Source organism: Peromyscus maniculatus, chromosome 22, assembly GCF_049852395.1.
Source record: "Peromyscus maniculatus bairdii isolate BWxNUB_F1_BW_parent chromosome 22, HU_Pman_BW_mat_3.1, whole genome shotgun sequence".
In the NCBI taxonomy this organism is placed as follows: Eukaryota; Metazoa; Chordata; class Mammalia; order Rodentia; family Cricetidae; genus Peromyscus; species Peromyscus maniculatus.
The window spans coordinates 51167852-51177186 of record NC_134873.1 but is presented as its reverse complement, the minus strand read 5'-3'; the positions used below and the strand labels follow the sequence as shown (position 1 = coordinate 51177186).

Sequence of the window (9335 nt, the reverse complement as noted above, 5' to 3'; positions counted from 1 at the left end):
CCCAGGAGACAGCACCCTGGACAGCTATTTATCCTTTTAAAGAACACTTCACAACATGGAGGAGACCTTGATGTCTGGTGGGGCATGGTGACTGCCCAGGATGCACACTGAAATGTAGTTGGTGTTTGGTAGTACCTGGTGGGCACAAGCTTTATGAGTACTGTGTGAGGCATCTCCTAGGCACTTAAAGGAATATGCAGGAGATTCATGGCAGGGTGTAGAGGAGATCAGGCAGTTGAATTGAGCTTTTGTGTTAATGTAGTTTCATTTTTCTGTATCGTCCTGTGGAGCTTTGAGATTTGTTTTTGGTGGTACCAAAAAGTTTCAAGATTGTTGAAGGCAAGCTGCCTTTTCTTGGAACTCAATTTTAAGTAGAACACAAACTCTACAGTATTTTCATTACGCCCCTTTTGTTGAGAAAGATATTTCTTTATAAAATAACTCAACTAACTTTTACCAGAGTTGCAGAATTCACATCAGTTATCAGCGTTTCTCAGTTTCAAGTAATGGAAATCAATGCTGGTTCTAGCTGGTGAGAATACACTCACAGGGTAGAGGATACACTGAGAACTTGAGTTGCCTGCAGGCAGAAGTTTTTGTATTTCTGCTAATGTGTAAGAGATGAGCTATGACTTCACATGCTCTCAGCAAGTACTGCTGCTTTTCCACCTACTAAACAAAAGCAACTATAGCAGGAATCTGCTTGGTTTCCCTTGAAATCTTTCTGTTACTTGAAGGGACTAGAGCTCATTTTTTTAAAAGATGCTTTCCATTTCCAGTATTCTGATTATCTTAACATTTTTGGCCAGTTCTTTAAAGTATTTTCCCTATCTTCTATGCCTTTTGTGAATGAGTCATCAATTCTTTGGGCCTACATTGTCATTGTCCACAGATATGATCTGGAATGTTTTTCATCTTGTTACCTCCTCTACTTATTCAGAATATTACCAGTGATGTAGATCCCCCACCGAGCTTTTATTCACCCAGGACTTTCTTCCAGATGGATGCTCATCAAAATTAAAATATAAAAAACATGGCAATCTTAGATTCTTGGTTTGTATGTTCTCATTAATATTTAGGGTGCAGTCTGTGTGATTCTGTTGGTGCTGATGGCCCAGGTCTTCCACTTTGAGTAGCAAAACTCTTTACCCAGAGTGCTCAGTGCCTACTTTCTTCTGGCTATTTTTGTGTAAAGGCCATAAACAAAAAAATTCAGGTATGTGCTGGCTGACATGAGGGGCCAGTTGCCAAGTCAGAAGAGCAGATTCTTCCCATGAACTGGAAGCTCTCTGCTCTTTTCCGTTCAGTAGGTCACCTTTATTAACTTATGAAGATAGGTTGAGTAGGTCACCTTTATTAACTTATGAAGATAAGTGAGGCTTAGCATTTGTCCTCTGTATGACATCTTTCTGGATTCATGAGTATCTATGCCATTATCGGAATGTGCCTCTGAGTCTGTAGGCAGTCATGTAGAGTCAAGAATCTAAGTCCACTCCAGTATATGGACATTCCCTATCAATAGGAATTGAGAAAATAGGGCTCACACATTGTTCTTTCTCCTTTCAGAGATCTCCCAAAGAAGAAAAAAATGCTTAAGTTGATAGCTAAATTGAAACTATTCCTTGAGTAATATCTTAGTTAGCTTTCTATTGCTCTAATGAAATGCCATCCCCACAAACAACATGGAGGAGAAAGGCTTCATTTGCTTACACTTCCACATTGCAAACCATTATTAAAGGAAGTCAGGGCAGGAACCTGGAGGGAGAAGCAGATATAAAAGCTTCCAGGGGATGCTGCTTACTTGATTGTTCTGCATAGTTTGCTCAGCCTGCTTTCTTATAGTCTCCAGGACCACCTGCCTGGGAATGGCTACACCCACAGTGCATGGGACCTGTGCACATCAATCATTAATCAGGGAAATGTCCTACATACTTGCCTACAGGCCCATGGTATGGTAGCATTTTCTTTATTAAGAACTTCTCCTCTTTTGTCTAGGTTTATGTAAAGTTGACAAAAACAACAACAACAACAACCACAAAAAACCGACCAACACAAATAACAATACATAAGTGCTAAATGATTGCACCTTTGCAGTGAAAGTGAATGTTTCCCCTCAGTGTTAAATTTTCTCTCATGGTCTAGAACTTACATAAAACTCCCAGACATCTTTCTTATATCTTTCATTCTAAACCACAGCAAGAAAAATCTAATCTATGTATTCTTGTGTCCTCCCTCTCTCCACTCCACTTCAATTGTCTTGTCAATGGATGCTTCTTTTATCTGATCTCATGAGTATTTCAAATGGATTCCATTCTTTGACATTCTACTGAGTAGGATCTGGTGTTCCAATCAGCTTTTAATGGACCAAACCCTTAGAAAGCACATAGCAAAGAATTCATTTAATTAGGAAATAATGTTTACTTTGGTTTGAGGAAAGAGTATTTTTTTAATAAGGTATGTAAAGTCTTACAGTTGGTGTCCATGGATACCTAGTATAGTTAACATTTTTTTTTAACTGCTCCTATCTGAGGGGGAGGGCCTGTTGAAATTAGAAAGAAGCTTAATCAAAATATAATTGTTTAGACAAAAAATAAAACAAGTAAAATGAAAGCCAAAGGAAGATGGAATGGAACTGTGGGCAGCTTTTTAAACTCAGGGCAGATTTTATTTCCAATTTGCTATGCCTTCTCCATGAGCAATGATTTCTACATTCATTCAGTAAAAAAAAATCTGCTAGGCTCCAATAGCCTTGCAGTCTTAGAACAGCATTTCAGTCTTGCCTTAATTTGGCACACAGAAAAACAAGTCTCTGGCCTCGAACTCACAGAGATGCATCTGTCTCTGCCTCCCTCCCGAGTGTTGGGATTAAAGGCATGTGCCACCAGTGCCCTAATTATCAATTCCTAAATCCTGTACATAGCAGCAGTAAATTCTAGAACTGAGATTTCATTCTCATCCTTATGTGATAAAGGACATAAATCTAGACTTTTTCATTATTTATTGCTTGCCTTTCATTCAGAAGTTTCTAAAAATGCCATCCAGTGCTCAATCCTGGATCAAATCATCACCGTCATACTCATCATTAGAAAACCAAGGGGATGCCCTGATTCCCTTGTGAAAAATATGAAGTCTAGATAGATTGATTCTGTAACCTCCCAAGGTCAAATGTGATGGAGCTCAATCTACTGTGGAACTTTCACTTCCTGTTTAGAGCACTATTTAATAACTGTCTACACACAGTTTTAAAGACAAATGTGATTTTCAAAAAATTTTCATTTTCTCTGTTATTAAAAAAAAAAAAAAACAGACCTCGGTTTGACATGCCCTCTGGCTAGATTCCACATTTCTCTACAGACAGAAACCTCAGTAAGTCTGATTAAAAACAAGAAATGTACTTTTGGGAAATGAGAATGTACTCTCAGACTCCATTTGGTGTTTACTCTCACTTGCAGAACAGAGGGAAGGGTTTTAGTTCTTCACTATTTTTTACACCTCTGATACAAAGAAACCCTGCCTTGCTACCCTTCTGTTTTGGTAATATTTGGTAATCAGCCACCATCCCTGAGTTCCCCAGCAAGCCGATATCTACACAGACAGAGGCTCACAGAACTGTCATTGTGTCATATGTGTGTCACTGACAGAACACACACTCTGTTTTTTTTTTAAATCATTTTTTTTCTGCATCCTATTTTCTTACCACCACACATACTTTATAGCACTAGATCTTTTATTCTATTACCCAAACACACACACTCAGGTGCACGCATGCATGCCAGTACACACTAATGCACACGTACAAACAAAGCTGTTATAGATAAGTACTTCAGGCAATTGAAGTGCCTAGAGAATTAACTTGTTTCAAATCTTACAGTAAGTAAGTGTCGGGCATCAGAATTGCCCCTGGAACTCAGGCTCTAGACTTACTTTTGATGACTTTATTATGACATTGGTCACTTTATCATAGCATCACCTTTGTCTGAGTCCTTACAGCTCTTCATGATTTATGGTTAGGGACATCTTTCTTTTTCTTGCAGATACATTAAAATTTATTTTGTTGGATTAGTCACAAAGTATACTTGGGTTGGTGTTAGAAGATGCCAGTGGATTCCTTGTGTGTGTTCCTAAAAAATAACATTTAATAACACCTGTCAGAAGACTCTTGTGGGGGTAGTTCTAATTTGATATGTGGCATGTTACGCTTTAGAAATTCCTTGGTTGAAGCACTTCAATCAATCCTCCTTTACCCCAGCAGCCCTTCCCATGACTGACATGCAGCTAGCATACATTAGCAGCCAATCAACCAACCTGAAGATCAAGCCTTAGCCATATTGAATCCTGAAACAGATGATTTAAGGAGGAAATGACTGGAATATTAATGTGAAATTTAAGGAACGTTTTTCTTTGAAACTCATTGCAAAGAAACTCACATTTTTTTTTGAGTTTCTGAGAAGTTTATGAATTTCTAACCTTTAATTTTAAGTATTTTTAGCATCAACCTAATGTTATCAACCTAAAGGAAAGATATATAAAAAATATTTTGCAAAACTTCTTGCATGAGACATTTGAACTACCTTGAGAGGGAGTGTGATTTATGATTATTAATAATTCCTGGGCCTTGAGAATATGTGATTGAATTCATTAAGGCTATTATTTTGTTAAGAGTCCTTTGCTTGCTTTGAGGCTTTATTGTGGAAAATGGAAGAGTCTAATCATGAGGGAAACTTAGAAGTAATGCCTCTTTTTATTTCTTAGTACTTGAGCAACTGCAAAGAACTCTTTGTCTCTTTCTCCCTATGAGGGCAGCACTATTTCTGTTTTGAATATACCTCAAGGAAGACATGAACAGTTCCACAGGCAAAATAACAGATGTTTCTGACAGCCTCACAGCTGCATCCTACTTGGAGAAAACATCTTCTGAAACCAAGGCTTTAAAAATGATTAGATAGGGATTATCTATTTGCATGTTAAAAGCATTCTTTACTCCATAGGAAGTTCAATGGGGAGTTACTTTAAATAGCCAGTACCCTTAATGTGCTTAAAATAAAATTTGATCTATAAACAACATCTCAGAAATAAAACAACTGCAATAAAGGAAGTCTAATTATAACTTTCAAAAGACAATTATATAATTCTTTATATGGAATATTTATAAAGAGATGAGTGCTATTCTGTTTCCTTTATGCCTTTGTTTCAAATTGTTTAATTCATGTTTCAAATGATACATTCATATTATCTGATCATATGAAGCTCTATCAATGGCTCACAGTTTGCATTGCTTTCAGTATGTCCCGATTGTGACTGGACTCTCTCCAGGTACCCACGTGGTCTGTGAGGAAACAACAGCTAACAGATAGTCCAGGTTCTGTAGGATGGCTACATGCTTTTTAGGCTATAGGTAGGATAGTCATTTTCTTCGTTTTATTTCTTTTTTTCATTGACCATATTGTACCTATGTATATAATGTACAACATGATGCTTTTATACTTTTAGTCATTCTAGAAGGAATAAATCAGTCTAGTTAATTAACTTTTTGTAACGAGAAAGTGGGAATAAACTAGAGATGTAAACTGTCGTTATCATGTTGTAGAATATATCACCTGAACTTCTAACTGGAATTTTGATCCCTTCAGCATCACCTCACAACCCCGCTTCTCACCCCATAATGAATATACCCATAATGAGTTCACTGATTTTCATTCCCACGATCATTGAGCAAGACTGCCTTTTCTTCCCATCCCTTCCTTAGCCTATTTTTGTTGTTGATGTTGTTAATTAAGGTAGAGTGAAAATGCAGTCGCCATCCCCGTCCCTGTTGTTTGAGTTTCCCTGCCTTGCCCACGGTCAGGACAACTCTTTGTCACCTGCCAGTCCCACAGCCGCTCAGACCCAACCAAGTAAACACAGAGACTTATATTACTTATAAACTGTATGGCCGTGGCAGGCTTCTTGTTAACTGTTCTTATATCTTAAATTAACCCATTTTTATAAATCTATACTTTGTCATGTGGCTGGTGGCTTACCGGCGTCTTTACATGTTGCTTGTCCTGGCAGTGGCTGCAGTGTCTTTCCCTCCTTCTTCCTGTTTCCCCAATTCTCCTCTCTCCTTGTCCTGCCTATACTTCCTGCCTGGTCACTGGCCATCAGTGCTTTATTTATATAGAGTGATATCCACAGCACGTCCCCCCACCCCCAACCACTACACCACTCCCTTAAATCACACAGTAGATTTTCCCGAATTAGGGGAAATCCTAGAGGTCAGCAAACCCCAAGTGCAATGGATGAGTCTTGCTTTGGGAAAACCACCTTTGTGGTCCTGGTATCTGTCCTGCTAGGTAAGTAATGAGAACATGGGAATGCATACCATTGATTTTATTTCTGCCTGTGCTTTTGGAATGATATAATCTAGATTCATGTTACTATAAGGAAATACTGAGGCAATGATCTTATAAATAATACATGGTTTTGAGGTTCTAGTACAAGTTCAAGTAGGCACATTGCTCTGGGTCTTTGGCCAGGACAGCATGTGACATAGTAAATCATTTATAGTAGAGGCCCAGAAGAAGAGGAACAAAGAATGGAGTTTCAAGATCTCTCTCAAGAGATTTTCTGGATGACCAGTTGGTAAAATAGCTTAAGCTATTTCATTGGCTTGCCTGCAGCAATATAAGAGAAAGATCATCTAGACCACCTAAAATTTTGGGATGTTTATTCAAAACTTTGTTCTCTGTTATTCTTTTCTCTGTGTGTGTGTGTGCACACACACTCATGATATATGCATATAATGTGATGTATGGAAATGTATGCATATGCAGGTTCACATGCTCTTGCGAGTACATGAGGAGGGCAGAGGAGGGTGGTGAATGTCCTGTTTGATCACTCTCGGCCTTTACCCCCAAGACAGGATCTTTAACTGAACCCAGAGCTAGGCTTAGGCCAACAAGCCCACAGTGCTGAGGTTACAGGTTCACTAGGGCATGCCTGGTTTGCATGTGGGCTCTGTTCATGCTGTACCTCATGGTTCTGTAGCATGGGCTGTGATATTACCCTATAAGTCATATTTCTTACATTCTTGAATTCTTCCTCTGTCATCTAAAAATGTACATAGAATTGTACTACATTTAAAACACACCAAAATCTCTTTTCTTTTATTTTTGAGGTTGTAATATAATTACACATTTCTCCTTTCCCTTCTCCACGCCCCTCCATATACTGATTTTTGCTCTCTTTCATATTCATGGCCCCATTTCTCATTGACTGTTGTTATCTGCTATATGTATATACATACATATTGCAATTTTTTGTTTAATTTTAATGTTTTTATTTTGAGATTATAATATAATTACATTTTCCCTTTCCTCCCTCTAAACTCTCCTATATATCACTCCTTACTTTTCTCCAAATTCATGGTCTCTTTTTTTATTGTTATTGCATGTATATATGTATACAAATTTCTAAATAAAACCTGTCCAATCTATATAATATTGCTTGTTTTTGTATTTTCGGGGTTAACTATTTGGTACTGGACAAAAGTGATGTGCTCCTCCCTGGGAGGGCCACCTCTCCTGCTCCCAGCTTTTCTCGGTTGTCTATAGCGCTTTGTGTAGGGCAGAGGCCTTGGGGGCTTGTTCCCTTACAATACTGGTGTCATCCATGTTCTGTTCATATTTGCACAGTCATGTTGGTAAGGCCGTACAGATGTAGCTTCTGATGTTACCGGGAGACATAATCTCACAAAAACTCCATGGTTCTCTGGCTCTTACATTCTTGCTTCTTCTTCTACTTCTCCAATGTTCTCTGAGTCTTAGTTGCAGAAGTTGTTTTGTGGATTTACAACGGGGACTGTGTTTCACAAATCTGCCCTTTGATTGGTTGTGATTTTTCTGTAACAGTCTCTGTCTGTTGCAAAGAAGTACCCTTGAGGAGGGCTGAGGACTGCATTTACCTGTGGGTGTGAGGACAGATATTTATAGAGTCTAGTTAGTGTGATGATGTTTTATTTGTGCTTTAATAAAGTTTGCCTGAAGATTAGAGGAAATAGCAAGCCCTTTTCAGTACATATAGAAGTCAGGCAGTGGTAGCACACACCCTTAATCTGGTCACTTAGCAGTCAGGGTCTCTGTGTGTTCAAGGCCACACTAGGGAACAGAGCCAAGTATGGTGACACATGTCTTTAATCCCAGTACCAATCATAGAGATCTGGAGGTCTGTACAGACAGGCAGAGACAAGGAAGTGAGGTAGCTGGGCTAAGATAGCCAATGAGAGGGTAGAATGGCAAGGCAATAAAGGCGTGGGTAGACAGGAAGTAGCTGGCATTTGGAAGCTGCAGAGTTGGTGAGGTAAGGTTCGTTGGTGGCTATTCCTATTTCCCTGATCCCTAAGGCTTTCACCCCTATATTTTGGCTCCGTGTTTTTTATTTAGTAAGACCATTTAGAAATTTGTCTACAAGTTAGGGATTTGCTGGTTTAGAAAAATGGTAGTTGTAGGTTCTCCAAGATCCATGACTTCACTAACCCTGGGTAGTTGTCTGGGTTTTAAGTACCATGCATGGTTTTCTTCTTATTGAGGTCTGAAGTTGTGAAATAGGAGTTGAAGATGTGTTACATTCGTTTATGCTGTGGAGCATTTGTTTAATGATGCAAAGATGTGTGGCATTGTTTAATGTTGTGTTTGTTTAACTGTGAAGCTGTGTTACTGTGCCTGTCTAAAACACCTGATGGTCTAATAAAGAGCTGAAATGTCCAATAGCTAGGCAAGAGAAAGGATGGGTGGGGCTGGCAGACAAAGAGAATAAATGGGAGGAGAAATCTCAGAAAATAAAAAAGAAGAGCAGAAGGACATGGAGAGGAGGACTCCAGGAGCCAGACACCCAGCTCACAGCAAGCCACGGAGTAAGAAGTAAAGAAAGGTATAGAGAATAGAGAAAGATAAAAGCCCAGAGGCAAAAGGCAGACAGGATAATTCAAGTTAAGACAAACTAGCAAAAAACAAGCCAAGCTAAGGTGGGGCATTCATAAGAAAGAATGACTCTGGGTGATTTATTTGGGAGCTGGGTGGTGGGCCCCCAAAGAGCAAAAGAGCCAAAAAAGTAAAAACAACCAACTACAGTCTGAAGTCCACTTAAGAGAGCTGTTGGTTACTGCCAAGGTATGCATGCCACTAATGCATGCTTAGGATTATTTTACCATTCTGCTCTTTGTTGTGGTTCATAGACATCACAGCTGGGTAGGACTGTTTGTAGCCTCCCTCTTTTGGAAGCCTACATGGTGCCTTCTGGTACAATGAAACCTAGTTTTCAGGGATCAGGCATGCACATTAATTCCAGCTCAGAAGCCT

At 39.1% G+C, this 9335-nt stretch overlaps 1 pseudogene; it reads right to left on the bottom strand.

Moving 5' to 3' along the window:
- Positions 1-6159: 6159 nt before the first annotated feature.
- LOC121825208 (U1 spliceosomal RNA) lies at positions 6160-6340 on the bottom strand (annotated as a pseudogene).
- Between the last annotated feature and the right edge of the window lie 2995 nt (positions 6341-9335).